The following is a 24,744-nucleotide window of genomic DNA, read 5'->3' on the forward strand; positions in this document are numbered from 1 at the left end:
CATATGAAATTTAGCATACACATATACGTATAGAAATTTCAAAAATCCACCAGTATATAAATCTTACTTGTTGAAATCAATAAATTGTTACAAAATGAATACACTTCTCTAACCATGCCAGGTCAAACAGTAGAGATTTATTAGCACCCCCAAAATAATTTCCTATTCATAGCTTCTACCACAAAGACAGCCCTATCTTGATGTCTAACTCTACATACTATTTTGTTTCAAGGCATATGTATTTTTTCCTTAATTTTTTCTATTCACCATTATGCTGGTATTTTTCATTCATGTTATAGTATATAGCTATAACACATATGTTGTTATATGTAATTGCATTCTATGAATATGCTACAGTTCCTTAAAATGTCAAAAAGAAATATGGGTTTCTTTTCTGTTTGGGCTATTATGAATAATGTTGCTAAGAATATGTTTGTAGGTCTTTGGTGTTCATATGCAAATTTCAATTTGAGTGTATACCTGAGTATATATGGTTACAAAGGATCTGCATATTCAACCTTAGAAGATTCTGCCAAAAAACATTCATGGAGATGATTTTAAGTCATCTTTATCAATTTGTTCTTCAATCACCAGTGGTTGAGAGCTCTCATTACTCCATATCTGTGTCAAACTTAGAATTATCAGAGTTTAAAATTCAGCAATCAAGATGGTGCTCAACCTGCCATTTTCCTAATGACTGATTTGAGTAAATGTTAACAGTTATATATAAAATATATATTCTTATCCTATTGGTTATCACTCTTCTCTCTTAATGTCAACTTTTATTAGGAGATTTCTTTTTATTTGTTTCTTTTGTATGATTTAATTTTAACATTTCCTTTAAGGTAATATAATTTCAATATTGTTTTTTTAAGTTTATTTTTATTTATTTTGAGAGAGAGAGAGAGAGAGAGAGAGAGTGAGTAGGGGAGGGGCAGAGAGAGAGGGAGACAGAATCCCAAGCAGGCTTCATGCTGTCAGTGCAGAGCCTAATATGGGACTCAAACCCACAAACTGTGAGATCATGACCTGAGCTGGCATTGAGAATCAGATGCTCAACCGACTGAGCCATCCAGGGACCCCATAATTTCAATCTTATTAAAGAAATCTTTTTTTTTATAAAATTTTTTTTTCAACGTTTATTTTATTTTTGGGACAGAGAGAGACAGAGCATGAACGGGGGAGGGGCAGAGAGAGAGGGAGACACAGAATTGGAAACAAGCTCCAGGCTCTGAGCCATCAGCCCAGAGCCTGACGCGGGGCTCGAACTCACGGACCGCGAGATCGTGACCTGGCTGAAGTCGGACACTTAACCGACTGCGCCACCCAGGCGCCCCAAGAAATCTTTTTTATTCCAGTGCCTTCTATAAGGTAAGCATTTTTACATTTTATTTTTAAATAATCACATCATCAGGGGTTTCTTTTTGTGCGTGGTAAAATACAGAGAGCAACTGTCATTTTTCGTTTTTGTTTTTTATTTATTTTTATTTTTTATATGAACTTTACTATCTAATTGGTTTCCATACAACACCAAGTGCTCATCCCAACAGGTGCCCTCCTCAATACCCATCATCCACTTTCCCCTCCCTCCAACTCCTCCATCAACCCTCAGTATGTTCTCAGTATTTAAGAGTCTATTATGGTTTGCCTCCTTCCCTCTCTGTAACCTTTTTTCCCCCTTCCCCTCCCCCCGGTCTTCTGTTGAGTTTCTGAGGATCCACGTATGAGTGAAAACATACAGTATCTGTCTTTCTCTGCCTGACTTATTTCACTTAGCATAACACTCTCCAGTTCCATCCACGTTGCTACAAATGGCCAGATTTCATTCTTTCTCATTGCCAAGTAGTATTCCTTTGTATATATAAACCACAACTTCTTTATCCATTCGTCTCAACTGTCATTTTTCTACATTCAGGTAACTAGATGAATCTATCACAATATGTTGAAAAGTCCATCCTTGATACACTGTTTTCAGAATGCCAAGTTTGTCCTAAATGAAGTGTTAAGATATACATAGGTGTGGTTTTGGATTTCTATTCTGTTTTTTGTTTGTTTGTTTTTTACTTTTACACTGGTAAGACATTCTCTTCTTTTTAACACCCTTAGTAAGATATAATTGATATACAAGGAACTGCACATATTTAACATGTACAATTGGATGAGTTGAACATATGCAAACACCTATGATACCATCACCATAATCAAGGTAATAGACTTATCCAACACCTCTCAGTTTCCTTGTGCCCCTTTTTGGTGCATTACTGACACTTCATATGCTGTCTACCCTCAACAACTTTTGAAGTGCACAATACCATATTGTTAACTATAGGAATCATGTTGCTCAACATATTCCTAGAACTAATTGACCTATCATGACTAGAATTTTATATATATTTAACAACTCTTCATTTTCTTTAACCCCCTCTCCCCAGTTCCTGGCAACTAATATGATATTCTGTACTTTTATGAGTTTTTGATGATTTTGAGATAACTCATATAAGTAAAATCAGGCTGTATTTGTCCTTCTGTGTTGACTTATTTCACTCAGTATAATGTCCTCCATGTTTGCCCATGTTGTTGCAAACATCAGGATTTCCTTACTTTTTCTGAGGTGGAATATTATTGCATTGTAGGTACACACCACAGTTTCTTTATCAGTTCATCTGTTGATGGACACTTGGGTTGTTTCCATATCCTGGCTATTTTGAATAATGCTATAATAAACTTGGGAGTGTAGACATCTCTTTGAGATACTGATTTCAGTTCTTTTGAACATATGCCCAGAAGTGGGATTTGCTTGATCACATGGCAATTAAACTAGTTGATTTTCAAATATTAATCTACCCTTTGATTCTTGGAATAAAACTGATTTATTTTATATGTTATTAGTTATATTATTAATGTTTTGTTTACAACTTGTCATCTATGGTAATAAAGATTTTCCTTTTTTGATATACAATGTCAAATTTGATATTGTTTTCTGTCATAAGACAAGTTATCTGAAAAAGTTTTCATAATATTGGCATTATTACTTTTTTTTTTTGGTTTTTGCTAGATTCCACTGTTGAAGACCAATGAGTGTTTAGTTTTATGGGAGATTTTTTATTACAGACTCAGTATTTGTAATATTTATGGGAATATTAGAATTTATAATTTTTTCCTTTGTCAGTTTTGGTAAATTATGATTGTTTGAGAATTTATGTGTCTCATCTAAATTATCAAAGTTATTCATAATATCATCTTCAGATTCAGTCTAGTAGTATCTGTAGCGCTGTCCCCTTTTGCATATTAATATGATCATTTGTGCTCTCTTCCTTTTTACCTTCCTTTTACCTGTCTGTCATGGCAGAAGTTTATCAATTTAATTTATTTTTTAATTAACCAATTTGTTTATCTTTTCTGTTTTATATTTGTATTCTAATAAAATAATTTACTTTATTTTATTTTTTCCATTTATATGTTATGGTAGATTTAATTTCTATGTATTTTTCCAGTTCTTGACACAATGTTTAGGTGATTGGCTTTTACCTTTTTATCTTTCACAATAAAGTAAAGGTTTTATTAAAGACTACAGATTTCCCCCTAAGCACAGTGTTGGCTCCATTCTATAAGGTTTACATGTCATATTTTGGTATTTATTTAGTTCTAAACATTTTGTTGTTTCCATGGTGATTTCTTTTAGCCATCAATTATTTAGAAATGTTTGCTTAGTTTTTAAACACATTATGTTCTCTAGCTTAGTATGTAGCTTAGTCCCAGTAAAGACAGAGACCACACTCTATATGATTTATTATATTTAGAAATTTGTTCACACTTGCTGCAGGCAAATTTTTGGTAAATATTCAGTGTACACTTGAAAAGAATATATACAATGCAGATATTGTATTGAGTCTTCTTCAGTGTTGATGATGATGTTTACATCATCTGTAGTCTTTACTATTTCATTCTTTCTAGGTATTTCTCTATAAATTTGTATAGGTGATATATATAATTATATTATAGCTTATATATAAGTATATATTACCTATAATTTATATATTATGGTACTATATATAATATATAGTATATAAGATATATAAACTATAAATTTTCTTATGTATTATAATAATTTTATTTTACATAATGCCTAAGGGCAAAGTGACCTCAATCCATGGGAATACTGAAGATCTCCAAGGGCTGAGATGGGTATGCAATTGACCCACAAGTGTCTTCCCAATTTGCCCAGAAATGAGTAAGGTAAATGAGTAAAAAGCTAGGGCTAGTATTTATTCATTTTCAGTGTTGACAAATTATCTGTCAGAAGATTTCTTTAAAACCATTTTTTTAATGTTTATTTATTTATTTTGAGAGAGAAACCATGAGACCAGAGAAGGGGCAGAAAGAGAGAGGGAGAGAGAATCCCAAGCAGGTTCCGCACTGTCAGCACAGAGCCTGATGTGGGGCTGGATCTCATGAACCGTGAGATCATGACCCGAGCTGAAATCAAGAAACAGACACTCAACTGACTGAGTCACCCAGGAGTCCCTTTAAAAACATTTTTTTTAATTTATTCTTCAAATGTTAAATATTTTTAAATGTTTTTAAAAATATTCTTTAAATATGAGTTTATTCTTTAAATGTGATTTTTTAAATGTATTCCACGTATTAGTGACTCTAGCTTCAACTTCAGATATGAGCTATTTCTTTATTAAATGTCACACTGAATAGTGACTATTTTCAGGACTTAATACAATACTGTAGAACTGTTTGCTTTTGTCAAGATAGATGGGTAGATAGATAAATAGATAGACAAACATTATATTTATTCAAACTCAATGTCCATAATATATATAATTGTATATGTTTTTTATTTACCAGTCTATTTACCAATTTATCTGTTGATTTGTTTATCAATAATATTTCATTAAATATCAAAGAATCTGTTCATGTCTATGATTTTTAAGGATTGTGTCAAATTTTACTATTTTATTTTATTTTATCATTTACGTAGGCTCCATGCCCAGTGTAGGGTTTGAACTCATGACCCCAAGATTAAGAGTCAGGTGCTCTACCAACTGAGCCAGCCAGAGTCCCTGGACTATGTAAAATTTTAAATAACATTTTAAATAATTCTGTTTTATCTAAGATTATAGAAATACATTCACTAACAATCCTTTTTTATTTATAATATTTTGTGCTTTTCAAAGATGCTAAGCAAGATGGTAAATACAGTGACTGAGTTAGAATAAGACTGATGTGCAACAAATCCTCCCTATTTGGTCTTCTCTCTATTCTTGTTCCGTGTTGATCTCTTATTTTCTTTAAGTTTATCCATCACTTCTATAGAGACAAACATGAAAGCAATAAATCCCAAGTTGGTATTTCATTTTCTTTACTCACATTTCTACATTTTTTCTATACCTTCTCCTGGAATTTTATCAAGCAACTCAAGCACAATTTATATGGATAACTTTATCAACACCTGCACAAAACTGGTTTTCTACTCTTTATTCATGATACCAACTTTTAGTTCCCACTAATCCTGTCAGATAATAATTACAACACTGACATTTATTGAGTACCTGTAATGTGTCACGCTTTTTCAGAAACTTTTTACATGTAAAATGCACATTTAGATAGGGTTTCTTATTATCTGTGTTTTACATATGCATAAATGAGGAGGCTATGGAACTTGCATACAGTGGTTCAGCTGTAATTTATTCACTAAGGGTCTAAACTCAAGCAATTCTGCTCAAGATGCCACCATGCAAAATTAGTATGAAATCCAGGGTCATTTGTTACTTCTCTGATTTTATATTATTCTATTAGGGGAAAAGAAATGTGTTTTCTTTATTACTCATTTTTTTTAAATTTAAGATATTGGAAGAGTAACAAATGACTTTTGATTTCATACTAAGGTAATGCATAATGGCATCTGGAGTGGAATTGCCTGAATTTAGATCATAGACGTACAACTTATAGCTAAACAACCTGATGCAAATTTCATGGTCTCGCCTTTACTCATATGTAAAATGAGGACAATAAATCCTATTTAAAAGTGATTTGACATGTATCACATACAGGATAATGTCTGACACATTTTAGCCATTCACTAAATATACATGTATTTTCTATCCATTCCCACTTTTTCATTCTTGCAGTTTTTATTTTCTGTTATTAGTTATAATCTATTAATATATTGCATATCTTTCTACTTACTTTATTTTTTACTTGCTTTTTTATCTTTAGGCCAGCCACCCAAACACTTCCACAGACAGAAAATTTAGATCAATTTGAATAGCAAATCCTTCTGATTGGTTCTCTTTCATGATGAAACCATTTAAATGACTGGCTGCTTACCAATCCAACTATATTTTGTTAACTTGAAAGTCAATGTCTCTCTCTTATCTATATCGTTTCAGGTAAAGCAAAACAAAACAAAAACAAAAACAAATTGTGCCTCTGTCCTTAGCTACGATTATTGTTGTTTATGGATTAGAAAGTTTGTTCCAAAGGATTAAGAGTAACAACGCATTATAAACAAAACAAAAAGCAAAGTAATCATTAAAAAAAGGGAAAAATTCCCGATCTAAAAGGCTTGATTGTAACCTAATGGAATATGTTAGCAGAAGCAAAAATAAATGTAAAGCAAACAAATGTGAATTAGTCTTATCATATAATCAGAGAATAAGAAGAGTAAGTAAAGTGAGTGATAGAATTCTCCAAACATTGTCCAGTGTAGAATGGGGCTTTGACCAAAAGACTTGGAAATTGAGGTTCTACAGGCTAGGCATTACTCAATGTAGTAATGCATACAAAAATGGTGAACACAATAAATTTGAATATTATAATCCTTAATAAAAGATGGATACATTAGACTGGCTTAGCCTGATGCCATTAAATATTTGAACAGAATAATTGTGGTGTTCTGATTGCACACATTTATAGCAGGTTTTCGGAATCTGATGAAACATTTTACAGATTTTCTAAAGGTGGACACTCAACTGGTAATGCAAAACAAACCAATTTGCATCTTGTTACAGTTATATATTTAGCTGTAAATGAATGACTTAGCATTGCAATTTTATATAGTAGCCTGAGGAAATTTACTAAAGCTAAAATGCCCTTTAGATATAAAATTAAATACTGATGGTATGCCAGGAATGGGGAAAAATGTTTCCTGAGTCTGCAGGCATGAGGATAAGATATTTTTTACAGCATGAATTTAATAAAATTATGAATGACATTATAACTTTTAAGATTCTTAGTAGGAAGCAAAATTAGCAAATTCTTGCTAATTTGAGTAAAACAATGATTAATTTCAAAGATATTGAATAGGTCATAGTACATTCAGAACTTCCCCAAAGCCAGGGAAACAATGCCTCAACTCACACTATAAGTTGAAGAAGACTATATTTTCACTTTGGAAGCTGGCATCACAGTGCCCTCCAACACTGGCCCACTGAACAATGCTAGAGTAGCTACCACTACTTGCCTCTGGGCCCTAGATGCAAATCCACCATTGACTCCAACTTTGACTTCTATTTCTGCCCATGAAAACTAAATGCTACAAGAATTGCCTTTCTGCCATACACATTTGGGAAACCAGGCAATATATGTGAAATTACAGTATCCAAATGTTGGACAACAAGCAATAAAGACTGTGATCTTGAAAGAAGGCGAAAAAAAGACAGGTGTTATATAATTTTTTCAGCTTATTATCAGAGGCACTTTCTAGGTCACAGTGAAGGAGAGGGAACCGTAAGAGAGCCTACACAGATCAGGAAAGAGTTTGCATTGCCATCAGCCATATCAGAGGGCCCATACCTCTTTACACAGAGCAATGGGGAGAATAATCAGAAAAATGCCTTAAAAAACAGGGTTAAATTAGCCCTAGATAAAGGCTACTCTGAGCATGCCTTAACAAAAAACCTTAAATCACACACACACACACACACACACACACACACACACTTTTTTTATTTGAATATAGCTGACAATTATATTCAAATCTATCATCTATCCACGGATAGATGATAGATAATTCAAACGTACAATTTAGTGATTTTACAAGATTATACAGGATGCTATGTTCACCACAAGTATAGCTACCATCTGTCCCATTACATCGCTATTACAATGTTTTTATTCCCATGACTTACTCATTCCATAACTGGAGGCCTGTACCTCCCTCTCCCCCTCACCCATTTTGCCCACCGTCAGCCCCCTGTCCCCCTCTGGCAACCATACTTTAAATGGCCTGATGATCTTTGAATAATTTAATTACATGCCAAAACAAAAATCCAACACTATTTAAAGGAAAACAACAAAATTCTATAAGCAACAAAATAAAATTCATAGTGCCCAGAAGCCAACAGAAATTACCAGATATAAAAAACAACATGGTGAAACAGGTATATATGACTAATGATACAAGAATAAATTCAGTAAATTAAAACAGATGCAGACATGAGAGAGATGACCTATTTGCAGACAAAAAAATAAAAAAAATTAACAAAAATATTATAAATATTGTCAAGAATGGGAATGAAAACATAACTAAGAGAGTGAATAAAGATATAAAGCAGACTTGAATGGAGCTTTTATAAATAAAAAATGCTATGTATACAATAAAACTTCACTGGATAGATGATATGGCAGATTAAGCTTTAGAAAGAGGTCTGTGAAATTGAAGATACAGTGATATTATCTGAAATGGCATACAAAGAGGAAAAAGGACTGAAGAGTTAAATAAGGCTTAATTGACATATTAGACAATGTCAAGCAGAAGAAAAAAATATTTGAAGAAATAATGTTCACAAAATTTCTAAAAGTTATGAAAAGTATAAACCACAGAAACAAAATGTTCAGTGAGCCCCAAACAGAATAAAACTAAAGAAAACGGTCCCGAGTCGCATCATAATCACATTGCTGACAAACAATATTTGGGAGAATTCCTGAAAATAAATCAGAGGGGGAAATGACAAGTATGTTATACATACTACAAAAACATAATAAACATTACATTTTCCCCAATATGAACAAAGCTATGATAAGCACTTCTTTACATAACCTTCATTTTATTCCTTATATGTAAATTTTTAGAGGAAAAAAATTACTGGATTGAAAATATGCAATATAAAAACTTTGGATACTCACAGCTTAAAATCCTTTTGAAAGTTTGCACAGGCTTATACTGCCACCATCATTATAAGCATTCCATTAACCTACATCCTTGTAAAAAAATGAATATCATGATTTGTAATAATTACTAAAAGCCTATCTTAACTGGACTTATATGAGAAAACTCTTATATTCTTTTCATTTTTTAAAAATAAGAATAGCTTCTCATAAAATAATGACATTTTTAAAGCTTGACTTTTGAAGTCAATATTGACTTTTGCTCTGTATCTTTTGAGATCTTGACTTTTACTATTATTTTGAACATTTTTGGTATATTTAATACCTTAACGAATCAAGTACAGGAGATACTGTAAAGCAACAGCAAAGAGATAAAGAGATGAGAGAAAGTTAAGGCATTTGGGAGGGGGAACCAAGAGACCTGGCGTTGGAATATAAAGTTTTTCCAGGAAGAGTGAAAATAAACAAATGCAGGAGAGGCAAAGCTTAAACACTAGCAGAAAATTTAAGTGAACTGAAGAAAAACCAGGATCTGTGGTTTGAAAGGACTTACTGTGTTCCAGGCTGGATTGGTGAGAAAAGAAATAAGCATGAGCAACATTGTTAAATACTGATGATAAATAGAAAATTTTGTAAGCTTCTGCATATAAAGTAGAAGTTATGGGCAAAAGGAAATGTACAACAGAGTGGTGTCTGACCTCTCAACTGGAGTGTCGTAAGCATGAGGTTTGAATGATATCAACAGTCTATTGAGAGAAAAGATTGAAAACTATGAAACCTTATCTGTCAGGATGAAAGAAAGATACTGGAGTATAGCAAGGAGCAGCAGTATATCAACCATGTACCACATCTGAGCCAAATTCATGGAAAAATACACTTCTCAAACAGCAATGAACCAGAACAGCAACATCAAGATGGGGAAAGATGAAGAGAATGAAAATATTGGTGAGCGATGAATCATGACTGGGGAAATGTTTGTTTGTTTTTTATGACAGTGCCCATTAATCTTGTAGAGTTATTCAATTTTCTAATTCAAAGCAGACTAAGCCTCCTATAAAACAATTACACATATATGATATAAAACAAGTATGATCTTGAGGCTAAGCACAATGAAAAATATTCTGGGAGCATTGATCAGAAAAGAAAACATTGGGACATAGTATCAGAAAAATGGTCAGAAGACTGAACACATTTTCACAAAATGTTTACTATGTGCAGCAGTCCAACTGAGTTAGGATTTAAAGAAAATCCGAATGAGGTATTTGAACCAAAAAGAATAAAAATCAAAGGGCTTAGATGCCCAGGAGCAAGATGAGTAAAAAGAGAATTCTGCAGGGTGCCCTCAGATCTGCATGTGCATTGGCCAGTTACCTTCTCTGCTTTACCTCTACAGGGCACTACTTCTCATTTTATAGTCCCATCCATATTGATCATAAAAGGGTCTTATTGACTAATTGGTTAGGGGAAGGGTCCCTAATAAGTCTCTTTCTGCATTTTCCCTTCCCAGTATCTATTTCTCAGCACTCCTATGGCATCTTAGACTACTGTTTCTTCTTTCCCCAAAATCTTTTCAAAACAATTATACATACAAACACAGAGATGATCACATCAGAGCCTGGTGATTTTTCTTGTTTAGGTACCCATTAAATGATGTCTGGAATATTTCAGCTGACAAAAAAATGGCCTTATAAATTTGTTCAGCTTCAGACTTTCCCACTTGTTCTTATCTGTTGCTTCTACTGGAATACACATATTCCTCAAACTCATCATGCCTTTTTTCTCTGTGCTTTGCTTACACTATTCTTATAAACTAGAACTTTCTTTCTGCTTATCTATCATCTATCTATCTAATTTATCTGTCTATCAAATTTAAATCATTTTTGAAGAACTAGCCCAAGCTTTATTTATTGTCAGACTTATTTACCAACCTAGTCTAAGTTATCGATGGCATTCTAAAGAATTATGTTAAAACCTTCATATATCACTGTAGCATTTTATTGTAATTATCTGATTGCACTCAGAAAATTACACATCTCAGAAACCAAATTTTATTCATATCTATATATCCAAATTATATCACAATAACTAATATCTAGTCATTGCTCAATAAATAAAATTTGAGAGAGTAAATGTGCAAGACTATACATTTTGCTCTTATTTCTTCATTAACTTAATTGTATTCTTTATATAACTGACATTATGCATTCTGATTTTTGTTTCTTTGTTTCACTGAGGAAGAGATTACTACCAGAGCAGTCTGCAGTCCACATACATTTCCTTAAAGTGGCAGTGGTGGAAAAGATTATTTACAGTTGTTGTTTATTAATTCTACCATTCTATTTGTCATGTTTTGATAAATTTTAAAAATCTGTAATAATTAAAATACTCAGCCTAATTTTCAATTATAAAGTTTTCTAGGAGAGTAGATAAATAGTTCTGACATTTAAGGCTGAATTTTGATGAGGCTGTATAATTACATACACAAACTTTCCATGTAAAAAGATAATTTGCACGTACAAATTAAACAGAGTAGTTAGGTATTTTACTAAACTGTTTGCATGCATACTTTTGAAAGTAATTTTGGACTTTTTGAAAGTTGGGCCCTTTAATAAGTTGCAATGATTTTACAAAAGTTATAGAAATGGTATTCTTTTAACAAAGAAATAAAACCTAATCTCTCAAAAAGCATTATCAGCTGATGTCTTGATATCCAAACAACCAGCATTTAATATTTTTTATATATTTAATGCAACCATTTTAATTTTGTGATGATGTACTTTCCCAAACTTAAAATGAACAACTTACCAAGAAACAAATATTTGATGAACTATGAACTGTTTCAATGGCTAGGAAAATTAAATAATGAAAAATTCTACCTTTCATATTTTGTAAATGTCTATACATCAGCAATAGTGCAGTTAAGATTTTACCAAAGTACAGACATTCAGTAAGGGCCATATAAGAACACAAAGAGACTTCTAATGGAAGACAGAGTTTGGCATTGCCTTCTAACTGACCTATGATGAACATGAGACTACATGTGACATTGATAGTATGGTTGGGTTAACTCATCTGCTTTCTGAAATCAAACAATTAAGGACCCAGTTAGCTTTGAGCAGTAAGGTCACGTTCATGACCGGTGACTGAAGAAGCTATTTTTAAAGAGAAATAGCACTTATAACCTAACTGCCTTCTTCATTGGTGTACAGCCACTTCTCTCCTGTTTTCTACTTGTAAAGAAATCAAGGTAGGTCCACAAATTTAATCTCCCAAGACAAAGGGAAGACTATTGAACAAAAATCAATAAAGTGAATCTTACTCCCTCAAAAATTGTCTTTGTCTACATATCATCCTTTAGGTAAATTTTTACTGATGCTTTTTTATTTTTGTAATCTACATCATAGTTTAGCTCAAATGCACATAGTATTTTATTGAACTTTACATAATATATATCTAAAGCAAAATTCCACAGTTTAGCAAACAGCTAAACTCATTGGATGCTTAACCTACTAAGCCACCCAGGCACCCCAATAGCATCTTATTTTTAAAGTCACAATTCTGGGGCAACTGGGTGGTTCAGTTAAGCATCTGACTCTGGATTTCACGCAGGTCATGTTCTCACGGTTCCTGGGATATGGGTCTGCTGGTGCCCCGTACTGACAGCAGGGAACCTGCTTGGGATTTTCACTCTCCCTCTCTCTCTGCCCCTCCCTAGCTCATGGTCACCCCCATTCTCTCTCCCTCTCAAAATAAATAAATAAACGTTAAAAATAAATAAGTAAATAAATAAAGTCATAATTCTGTGGCAAGAGTCTCATGATTCAACAAAGAGAAATAAATTACACCAAAGATTTATTTTAACAGTAATTTTTCATATTTTATTTCTTTGGACATTCTATAATGATAAAAGATAATGTTTGCAACTGTCCATTATATGGATTGTTTGATTTTTCTGAATACCCAATTTGTGATCAGTTAAAATAAAAGTGAATATACTTTATTAATCTAAATTATTCTCTATATTTAATATTCCATTGCTTAAGTCCTTTATTTCTTAATTAAATAAAGTTAATTAAGTTAATTTAACCTAATTTAATTTAACTTAATTAAATTAAGTTAAAATGAATAATAACATATTATTAAAGAACTTTTACTTATTTATAATTAATATATATATTTAATGTTATTTCTATAAACCCTATTACCTGAATGTTTAATTATTGTGGGTTATAGAGACACCATACTATTAATTCTGTGGATTAGCAGAGCAGCTTATGTTCTTCAAAATAAATCTTATATATGAAAAACCTCATTATTTATATATGGCTTGTAATTTTCCCCCAAACTGGTGTCATGAAATGATTCAAAGTAGTCACAAACCTACCTGGAAAAATCAATGGTGTGACAAACGTTCCTAGCAGGAATAGTAGAGAAAAAAATTAGAAGACCCTATGGGTCAGAAAACTTAGGGACTTTAGCAAGGAAAGCACACAGGATATAGGATGTTAAAATGGGGCTCTTTATGTGTTCCAAAGTTTGGTGCTAGATTGCTTTGGCAGAACTTGCTAGGAAGATGACAAAAACTAATTCAACCCATACAAAATAAAAGGATCTTTAGAGAGGAGAGTTGACTTGTCTCAGATAAAAAAAAGTACCAGTCAGATAAGACCTTCATAAGACCTTGCCTCATGCTAATTATCCCCCTAAGTTCCTTACTCCTCCCCTTTCCCACCCCAAACTCCAGCAAACCCACTCTTATGCTGGAAGTCAGAATCCTTGGTAACAAACTGGGGAGAAGAGGAAGTTTGACAGATGGAGAAATAGTAGCTAAACCTGCCCCCACATCATAGTCTTTCTCCATGATTCTTGTAAGAAGTAGGACCAAGCTAGGGGAGAGAGCTGTGACCTTGTTCTGTGACCAAAAGTGTCCAAGATAATTTAATTGTCTGAGTATTGGTAAGGACAATATTATAATATACAATTTTCTTGTTTTCTGATCTCATTGTGTTGGGTTATTCAACACAATGGTAAATACATTAGGAGAAGCAGGAATGTGTTTAAGAAAGGATGTTCAGTGTCATGGCCTTGATGAATACTGTGTAATCAGTGACTAGAACTGAAACAACCCAGAGGAAAAACTGTTGACAACTAAATTAGAACACACCCATTAGGTACATCATTATTTATTTCATCTACTCATACTTTGCCTGGTAAAGCAGCCTGCAGCTCATGTGATAGCAGTTGTGTTTTGTTTTATTATAATAATTAATTAGCATACAAAATTTTGGCTCACAGGACCACAATTTAGGTCTTATAAAAATAAGAGTTATGGGGCTCTTGGGTGGCTCAGTCAAGTGTCTGACTTCAGTTCAAGTCATGATCTTGCGGTTAGTGAGTTCAAGCCCCACGTTGTGCTCTGTGCTGACAGCTCAGAGCCTGGAGCCTGCTTCGGATTCTGTGTCTCCCTCTCTCTCTGCCCCTCCCTCGCTCACACGCTGTCTCTGTCTCTCAAAACCAAATAAACATTACATAAATTTTTTTAATTAAAAAAAATAGGAGTTACCTAAAAAAATGTCTTCAACCCACCATTCATATATAAAAGGATCTAATGATTCATCTTCTGCTTGACTGAATCACTACTTATATTTATCTATTACTCTACAGTTAAAATAGTCATTTTACCTAATTTCAAAATTGTGTTGCTCAACTAGCTTAATAATACATTCTCCATTGCTGTCTTCTCACTTACTAACTATATCCAGACAGGGTGCAGGTTATGATTACATGAGACTTTTAGCTTAGTACTATCTCCAAATACTTGTTCAAATGTCAGGGAGTTCTGCAGAATATATCAGTCCCAATGGTAGCTTCAGAGAAGTTGCTCAGTGATTCCATTTGTTTCTATCACAATTAATGCTATTGACTTTAAAGGTAGCACTAGACAACTTGGAAAACAACTCTCCCTTAATCCTAACAACTGTTGATTCTGGTTGGGTAGCTGGAAGGCTTATCCTTGTTACAAAATGCCACTTTTTTGTTTTGTTTGTTTGTTTGTTTGTTTTTTGAGAAGCCATGTGCCAAAATGTAAGATGTTGAATCAATTTGGCTAGCAGAGTAGAGATACCTTCCCAGGGCACACACCATACTCTGCTACCTTTTCACTGTGGTAGCTTAAGAGTCTTAATAGACACGGTCTTATTACCAATAATAAAAGTGGTAAATAATTCGTTGAAATTATATCAGAAGTTCTTTTTAGGTTTTTATTAGGGATTTTCTGCTTTTTTTCAGGCAGCTGCCTTCTTAACAAGAAATATTTATAGACATGGGAACTAACAAAGAAAGGAATCACCTTCAAAAAATCATAAGAGATGAGACGTGACATGAAAAGTTTCATTGCAGCCTCTTGTCTCTATATCAGGATGGAAAGTCCTCCTGGGGTCTTTCTGGCCCTGCATCTCTCAGAGGAATTTATTTACACATGGCTGAGACTCAGTAAGCTTGACCTCTAGGAAATGATTGCTTACAATAGTTGCTGCCCCTGACAACATAAAACACTTTCAAAAAAAGAAACTCACAGATGTGAAATGTGACCAAAAAATGGTTCTTAAAACCAGTTAGCAGAACATCACAAGGACACAATAGTATTACTACCTTAGAATATTTCAGAGACACAATACTCTCTTGTTATATCTCACTCCCCACCCCCCACCACGCAACAAATGGATACAAATGGAATCTGTATAATTTTTCTCTCAAACTCTTAAAAAAAAAAAAAGAACATCTTATTTGAATTTGTGTTACAGCAGCAAAGACAAAGCTGTGACAAACAGTGCTAAATGGTTTTTTTTTTTACATTTACTTATTTTTGAGAGACAGAGAAAGACAAAGTACAAGTGAGGGAGGGGAAGAGAGAGTATGAGACACAGAATCCAAAGCAGGCTGCAGGCTCAGAACTGTCAGTACAGAGCCCGATGCAGGGCTTGAACTCACAAACCTTGAGACCGTGATCTGAACCAAAGTCAGATGCTTAACTGACTGAGCCACCCAGGCACCCCAACAGTGCTAAATGTTTTAAGCCACATGATATCGTTTTCAGCCCAGATTTACCTGGTAGACAATTTTTGAAAATAAGATTCATCTATAAGTTGACAAAAATATGCCATTCATTGATATTTAGATTTAATGAAACAATAAAATCTGAAATTAGAGGTAGAAGTCCAGGTTTGAGTTTTAACTCTGGCATTTATTCAATATATTGCTTTTTTACAATTTATCTTTGATTGCAAAAGGGGTGCTCTCCTGGATCTCTGTCATCCATTGCATTTCTAGTGTTGGCTTATATAATAAGGCTAGTTTCCTGGAGTACCTCTTTTATCTTTGGTACTCCATGGGCCTCTCCCATATATAGAGGCAGTCAACACTGGAATTCTATGTATAGATTTCTAATATCTAATATGCAGATAATTATTGTTGCTCTACATTATGAACATGAGCACCAGAGGCAGTGATATGTTTATGAGCTGCCACCTAAGTGAGGAGGCTGAGAAAGAAAACTCAAATGTCCATAACTTGGTAATTCTAATGCAAAATATTAATAAAGGCAAAAATTCTTTGAATCATTCTTACATTGAAGTGATTGACGATAGTGAGAGAAAAACCTGGAGTCAGATTTGAGCTGACAGGTTCTAACTACGCACAGAGTCTGGCATTGATGATGTTGTAATTAAAATTATGTATTTCTGATATTGACATAAAATCTAAATAAGAGGGCACAACATCAAATTGAAATTTTCTTAGTCTCACATTTTATGATGATAAAACTTGTTGGATGTCTTATGCACATAAAACAGCTGTTTCTTTCAGCATAAGATCCAGCTTTATAAAATATTAAATACGTATTTCTGATGCAAAATAGGGCACAAATTCTTAAAAAATAGATTTTAAATTACTTTCATTATCTGGAGCGAGTTACCAAATTCTGAACAAAATTTTCTAAAATTTATTTCATTTTTAAATTTTTTATTAAATGTTTATTTTAACTCCAGTATAGTTAAGATACAATATTATATCAGTTTCAGGTGTACAATATAGTGATTCAACAAATCTATACATTACTCAGTGCTCATCATCTTTAATCCCCTTCACCTATTTCACCCATCATACCCCACCTCCCCTCTGGTAACCATCTGTTTGTTATAGTCAAGTCTGTTTCTTGGTTTTTCTTTCCCCTTCTCTCTTTCTCTTTCTCTGTCCCTGTCCCTTTCTCCCTCTCTCTCTCTCTCTCTCTCTCTCTGTCTTTTTCTCTTGGCTTGTTTTGTTTCTTACATTTCACATATGAGTGAAATCATACGGTATTTGACTTTCTCTGACTGGCTTATTTCACTTAGCATTGTACTCTCTAGATCCATCCATATTGTTGCAAATGGCAAGGTTTCATTCTTTTTTAATGGCTGAGTAATATTCCATTGTGTATGTTTATATATATACACACATACATATTACATCTTTTTAATCCATTTCTATCACTGAATACTTGGAATGCTTCCATATTTTGAGTATTGTAAATAACGCTACAATAAACATAGGGGTGTACATATCCTTTTGAATTAGTGCTTTTGTATTCCTTGGGTAAAAAAAAACATTAGTAGGATTACTGGATCATAGGGTAGATCTATTATTTGTTTCAAGTTTTTATTTAAATTCCAGTTGTTAACATACAGTGTAATATTAGTTTCAGGGGTAGAATTTAGTGATTCAACACTTACATATAACACCCAGTGCTCATCACAAGTGCCCTCCTTAATACCATCAGCTATTTAACCCATACCCCTGTCCAACTCCCCTCCAGCAACCCTTGGTTTATTCACTGTGGGTTAAGAATCTGTTTTATGGTTCACCTCTCTCTTTTTCCCCTCCTATGTTACCAGTTTTGTTTCTTAAATTCCATCTATGAGTGAAATCATATAGTATTTGTCTTTCTTGACTGATTTATTTCAGTTAGAACAATACACTCTAGCTCCATCCACATCATTGCAAATCGCAAGACATTATTCTTTTTTATGGCTGGCTTATATTCCATTGTGTATGTATTTACTGTATTTTTTTATCCATTCATCAGTCAATGGACATTTGGGCTCTTTCCATAATTTGGTTATTGTTGATAATGCTTCTATAAACATCAGGGTGTCCTTTGATCAAATACCTAATATTGTGATTGCTGGATCATAGGGTAGTTTTATTTTTAACTTTTTGAGGAACCCCATACTATTTTCCAAAATGGCTGCACCAGTTTGCATTCCCACCAACAGTATAAAAAGGTTACCCTTTCTCTACATCCTTGCCAACATCTGTTGTTTCCTGTATTGTTATTTTTAGCCATTCTGGCAGGTATGAGGTGGTATCTCATTGTGGTTTTGATTTGTATTTCCCTGATGATAAGTGATGTTGAGCATCTCTTCATGTGTCCATTAGCCATCTGGATGTCTTCTTTGGAAAAAAATGTCTCTTTATGTCCTCTGCCCATTTCTTCACTGGATTAATTACTTTTTGAGTGTTCACTTTGATAAGTTCATTCTAGATTTTGGACAGTAACCTTTAACAGATATGTCATTTGTAAATATCTTCTCCCATTCCAAAGGCTGTCTTTTAGTTTTGTTGATTGTTTTCTTAGCTATGCAGAAGCTTTTTATCTTGATGAATTCTCAACGGCTTTTTTTGTTTTTGTTTTTGTTTTTTGTTTGTTTGTTTTTGTTTTTTTGCTTTTGTTCCCCTTGTCTTCTGGAGACATCTCTAGTAAGAGGTTGCTACAGCCAGCATCAAAGGGGTTGCTGCCTGTGTTCTCTTCTAGCATTTTGATGGTTTTCTGTTTCACATTTAGGGCTTTTATCCATTTCAAATTTATTTTTGTGTATGGGGTCCAATTTCACCTTTTGCATGTTGCTATCCAGTTTTCCCAGTACCATTTGTTGAAGAGGCTGTCTCTTTTCCATTGGATATTCTTTCCTGCTTTGTCAAAAATAATTTCTGCATTTTCTATTCTGTTCTATTGATCCATGTGTCTGTTTTCATGCCAGTACCATTCAGTTTTGTTGGCTACAGCTTTGTAATATAGCTTGAAGTTCAGAATTGTGATGTCTCCAGCTTCACTTTTCTTTTTCAAGACTGCTTTGGCTATTTGGAGTCTTTTGTCGTCCCATACAAATTTTAGGATTGTTCTAGCTCTGTGAAAAATGCTGGTGGTATTTTGATAGGGATTACATCAAATGTGTAGATGGCTTGATGTGCCTTGGCGGCTCAGTAGGTTAAGCATCCAACTCTTGATTTTGTCTCAGGTCATGATCTCACGGTTTGTGAGTTCAAGTCCTGCATGGGGCTCTGCAATGACAGTGGTTAGCCTGGTTGGGATTTTGTTTCTCTACCTCTCTCTCTGTCCCTCCCCCACAACATTCTCTCTCCCTTAAAGTAATTAAATAAACTGTTAAAAATGTGTAGATTGCTTTGGTTATAGACATTTTATAATTATTTGTTCTTCCAACTCATGAGCATGGAATGTTTTTCCATTTCTTTGTGTCATTTTCAATTTCTTTCATAAGTGTCCTATAGTTTTTAGAATACACATCTTTTACATCTTTGGTTAGGTTTATTCCTAAGTATCTTATGGTTTTTGGTGCAATTGTAAATTGTAAATTCCTCATTTTCTGTTTTTGCTGCTTCATTATTGGTGTATACAAACACCACAGATTTCTGTATGTGATTTTGTATCCTTTGACTTTACCAAATTCATATATCAAAAAATTCATAATTTTTTTCTGAAGTCTTTAATGTTTTCTAGAGTATCATGTCATCTGTGAAAGGTGAAAGTTTGACTTCTTCCTTGCTGGTTTGGATGCCTTTTATTTCTTTTGTTGTCTGATTTCTGAGGACTTCCAGTATTATGTTAAATAACAATGGTGAGAGTAGACATCCCTGTCTTGTTCCTGACCTCAAAGGAAAAGTTCTCAGTTTTTCCCCACTGAGGATGATATTAGCTGTGGTGTTTCATATATGGCCTTTAAGATGTTGAGGTATGTTTGCTCTATCTGTACTTTGTTGAGGGTTTTTATCAAGAATGGATTTTATCAAAATGGGAGCATTTTGTCAAATGCTTTTTCTACATCTATTGAGAGGATCATATGGTTCTTATCCTTTATTTTATTAATGTGTTGTATCATGTTGATTGATTTGTGAATATTAAACCACCCTTGCAACCCAGGAATAAATCCTACTTGATTGTGGTGAATGATGCCTTTAATGTACTGTTGAATTGATTTCTTGTATCTTGTTGAGAATTTTTGCATCAATGTTCATTAGGAATATTGACCTGTAATTCTCTTTTTTGATGGGGTCTTTGTCTGGTTTTGGAATAAAAGTAATTCTAGCTTCATAAAGTGAGTTTTGCAGTTTTCTTTCCTTTTTTTTTTTTTTGTTTGTTTGTTTTTGGAACAGTTTGAGAAAAATAGGTAGAAACTCTTTTTTACATGTCTGGTAGAATTGCCCTGGAAAGCCATCTTGCCCTGGACTTTTGCTTGTTGGGAGATTTTTGATTACTGATTCAATATCTTTGCTGGTTTTCAGTCTGTTCAAGTTTTCAATATCTTCCTGTTTCAGTTTTGGTAGTTTATATGTTTCTAGGAATATCTCCATTTCTTTCAGATTACCCAATTTTTTTAGCATATATCTTTTCATAATATTCACTTATCATTATTTGTATTTCTGTGGTGTTGGTTGTGATTTCTCGTCTTATTTATGATTTTTATGTTTGTCATTTCTCTTCTCTTTTTGATTAGTTTGCCTAGTGTTTTTCTAATTCTGTTAATTCTTCCAAAAAACCAGATCCTGGTTTCATCAAACTGTTCTACTGGTTTTTGTTTCCATATTACTTACTTCTACTCTAATCTTTAAAATGTTTGAATGTTTATTTATTTTTGAGACAGAGAGACAGAGCATGAGTGGGGGAGGGACAAGGAGAGAGGTAACACAGAATCCAAAGCAGGCTCCAGGCTCCAAGCTGTCAGCACAGAGCCTGACCCAGGACTTGAACTCACAGACCATGAGGTCATGACCTGACCCAAAGTCAGACGCTTAACTGACTGAGCCACCTAGGCACCCTTCTACTCTAATCTTTACTATTTCCCTTCTTCTGCTGGCATTAGGTTTCAATTGCTGTTATTTTTCTAGCTCCTTTAAGTGTAAGGTTAGGTTACATATTTGACATTTTTCTTGTTTCTTGAGGTAGGCTTTTATTGCTATACATTTCCCTCTTATGGCAATTTTTGCTGCATCCCAAAGGTTTGGACCATCATGTTTTTATTATACTTTGTTTACATGTATTTTTTCTTTTTTAATTTCCTGGTTGACCCATTCATTTCTTAGTTGGATGATGTTTAACCTTCATGTATTTATGGTCTTTTCAGGTTTTTTCTTGTGTGACTTCGTTTCATAGCATTGTGGTTGGAAAATATGCATGGTATGAACTCAATTTTTTTTGTACTTGTTGAGGCCTAATTTGTGACCAAGTCTGTGATCTATTCTAGAGAGGATCTCATAGGCATTCAAAAAGAATGTGTATTCTGCTGCTTTAGGATGAAATATTCTAAATATGTCTATTAAGTCCACCTGGGCCAGTGTACCACTGAAAGTCATTGTTTCCTGATTGATTTTCCACTCAGATGATCTGTTCATTGGTATAAGTGGGGTGTTAAAACCCTTTTCTATTATTGCATTATTATCAATGAATTCCTTTGTATTTGTTATTAATTGTTTTACATATTTGGCTTCTCTCAAGTTGGGGGAGTAAGTATTTATAACTTTCAGATCTTCTTTCTGGATAGACCTCTTTATTATGATATAGTGCCCTTCTTCATCTCTTTGGTTTAAATTTATATTGTCTGATATAAATATTGCTACTCTGGCTTTATTTTGATGTCCATTAGCATGATAAATGGTCCTCCACCTCCTCACTTTTAATCTGCAGGTGTCTTTAGGTCTAAAATGAGTTTCTTGTAGGCAGGACGTAGATGGGTCTTTTTTTTCCCCTAATGTTTATTTATTTTTGAGAGAGAGACAGACAGAGCACAAGCAGGGGAGGGGCAGACAGAATTTGAAACAGGCTCCAAGGTCTGAGCTGTCAGCACAGAGATCAATTCGGGTCTCAAACTTCTGAATCATGAGATAATGACCAGAATCAAAGTCTGAAGCTTAACCGAATGAGCCACCCAGGCGCCCTGATGGGTCTTGACTTTTTATCCATTCTGATACCCTATGTCTTTTGATTGGAGCATTTAGTCAATTTACATTTAGAGTGATTATTGATAGATATTAATTTAGTGACATTGTATTACTTGTTAAGTCATTTCTAGAGATTTTCTCTGTTCCCTTCTAGTCTTTGTCACTCTTCATCTTTCTTGCCCCCTCAAAGAGGCCTGTTTAATATTTTTTATAGGGCTAGTTTAGTGGTCACTAACTCCTTCAGGTTTTGTTTGTCTGGGAAACTCTTGATCTCTCTTTCTATTTTGAATGACAGCCTTACAGGATAAAGAATTCTTGGTTGCATATTTTTTCCATTCACCACATTGAATATACCATGCCCTTCCCTTCTGGCCTGCCAAGTTTCTGTGGATATGCCAACATTATTTGTCTTCCCTTGTAAGTTAGGAATTTCTTTTCCCTTGCTGGTTTTAGGATTTTTTTCCTTATCTCTGCATTTTACAAATTTTTCTACAATATATCTTGGTGTTGGCTTACTTTTGGCAGTTGTCTGCTTTTTGGGAGTTCTCTGTGCCTCCTGGATTTGATATCTGTTTCTTCCCCATATTTCTTTACCCTATAATTTCCTCAAATAAATCTTTTTCCCCTTTTTTCCTCCCTTCTTATTCTGGTACTCCTAGGATATGAATATTATTGGAGCACCTGATGGGTTCAGTTAGTGGAGCATGTGACTCTTGATCTCAGGGTTGTGGGTTTGAGTCCCACATTGGGTGTAGAGATTACTTAAAATCTTAAAAAAAAAAAAAACAAAACAAAAGGAAGTGTTTCTGATGTATGCTGTGTGCACTCTATTTTAACTGCTTTTCCCCTCAGGTCAGTCCTCTGCAGAGTTTCTCCTTGCCTGAGTGTGACCTTGGTCAGAGTGTGGTAAGTTTTAACCAAGTGTGCTCTTGTCTGCTTGCTAGGAAACCTGATGCTATTTCCACTAAAACTGAAGCTTTGCAGAACTCTATGGTCAATAGACGTGGTGTATGTGAGGGATTTATGCTGGTCTTTTGGGAGAGGGGCATGCTGCACCAGTTCTCATACACACTTGCCCTAATAAAGCATCACCTGCAGAGCACAGGGGGGCCGTGCTTGGTGTAAGCAATTTAGACTGCCACTGTTGGCATGGGATGCTTCCTGAAGTTAGTTTATGCTGAGGAGTGGTGGAGGAAAATGGCACCATCCTCTCCCTCATTTCCAGAGAGGGAAGTTTGCACCCACCACTGTCCAAGAAGCCCTCACATAAGAGTGAACAATCTCCCCTCATATCTCCCAGGTGTCCCTCAGATCCTTGCCTTCACCCTGTCTGTGTCCAGGCAATCTGCCCACCCAGCAGGGCAGTGCATCTATGCTTTATCCCAGGCAGGCTGGGTGAGTTTTAAAACTCCAAACTTTAGGAGTGTGGCATGGACCCACGCTGGTTATGTGGCATGGACCCAGAGGGTCTCGTTGTGCTGGGACTTATGCAGTTTGTCCCAGAAGGGCAGTTGCACCAAAGCACAGGAGTTTGAGTTTGGAAAAAAGCACAGCACAGAGCCAGTATCATTAACCCCCTCTACAGATGTCTTTGTGCCTATGCTGAGGAGCAGGGGAATGTAATGGTGTCTGCAGGGGCACCTGGGTGGCTCAGTCCATTGAGCCTCTAACTTTGGCTCAGGTCATGATCTCACAGTTTTTGGTTCCAGCCCCACATAGGGCTCTGTGCTGACAACTCAGAGCCTGAAGCTTGCTTCGGATTCTGTGTCTTCCTCTCTCTCTCTGCCCCACCCCTACTCATGCTCTGTCTCTCAAGAATGAATAAAACGTTAAAAAAATTTTTTTAAATGGTGTCTGCAGGCTCTTTTGTTCCTGGAGAAGCAAGATACTTCTCCCAGATGCACTCTAAGAAGGGGGAAACTGTCTCTCCCACTACATCCCAGGGGATCCTCAGATCCTACCAACCGCTCTTAGGCTCTCTGTCCTCCTTCTCCACAGGAGCACTGCAGCGCTGCTGGCCTCCAGACCAATCACAATATGACCTCTAAAACTCCAGTCTTCATGCTCTGCTGACTATAAAAACTCACAAAAATTAGCCCCTTTCAGTTTTCCAGTCAATGACTTTGGGAAAGTATTTTCCTTGTGCAATCCCCTGTGTGCTCCTTTCTCTCTCTGTCCATGATCAGAGCTCCCTCCCCTCCACAGCACTCATGACCCTTTTCTTTCCCAAATCACATCTCCACACCTCTTATTTTCCACAGTGTGTCCTTTTCTCCCCCTCTAATTGTGCAGTTCATGCTATCAGTCCACAGATTGATTTCTTGGGTCCTCAGAATGATTTGATATTTTTCTAGCTGT

The sequence above is a fragment of the Prionailurus bengalensis genome, chromosome C1 (assembly GCF_016509475.1).
Source record: "Prionailurus bengalensis isolate Pbe53 chromosome C1, Fcat_Pben_1.1_paternal_pri, whole genome shotgun sequence".
NCBI lineage: Eukaryota > Metazoa > Chordata > Mammalia > Carnivora > Felidae > Prionailurus > Prionailurus bengalensis.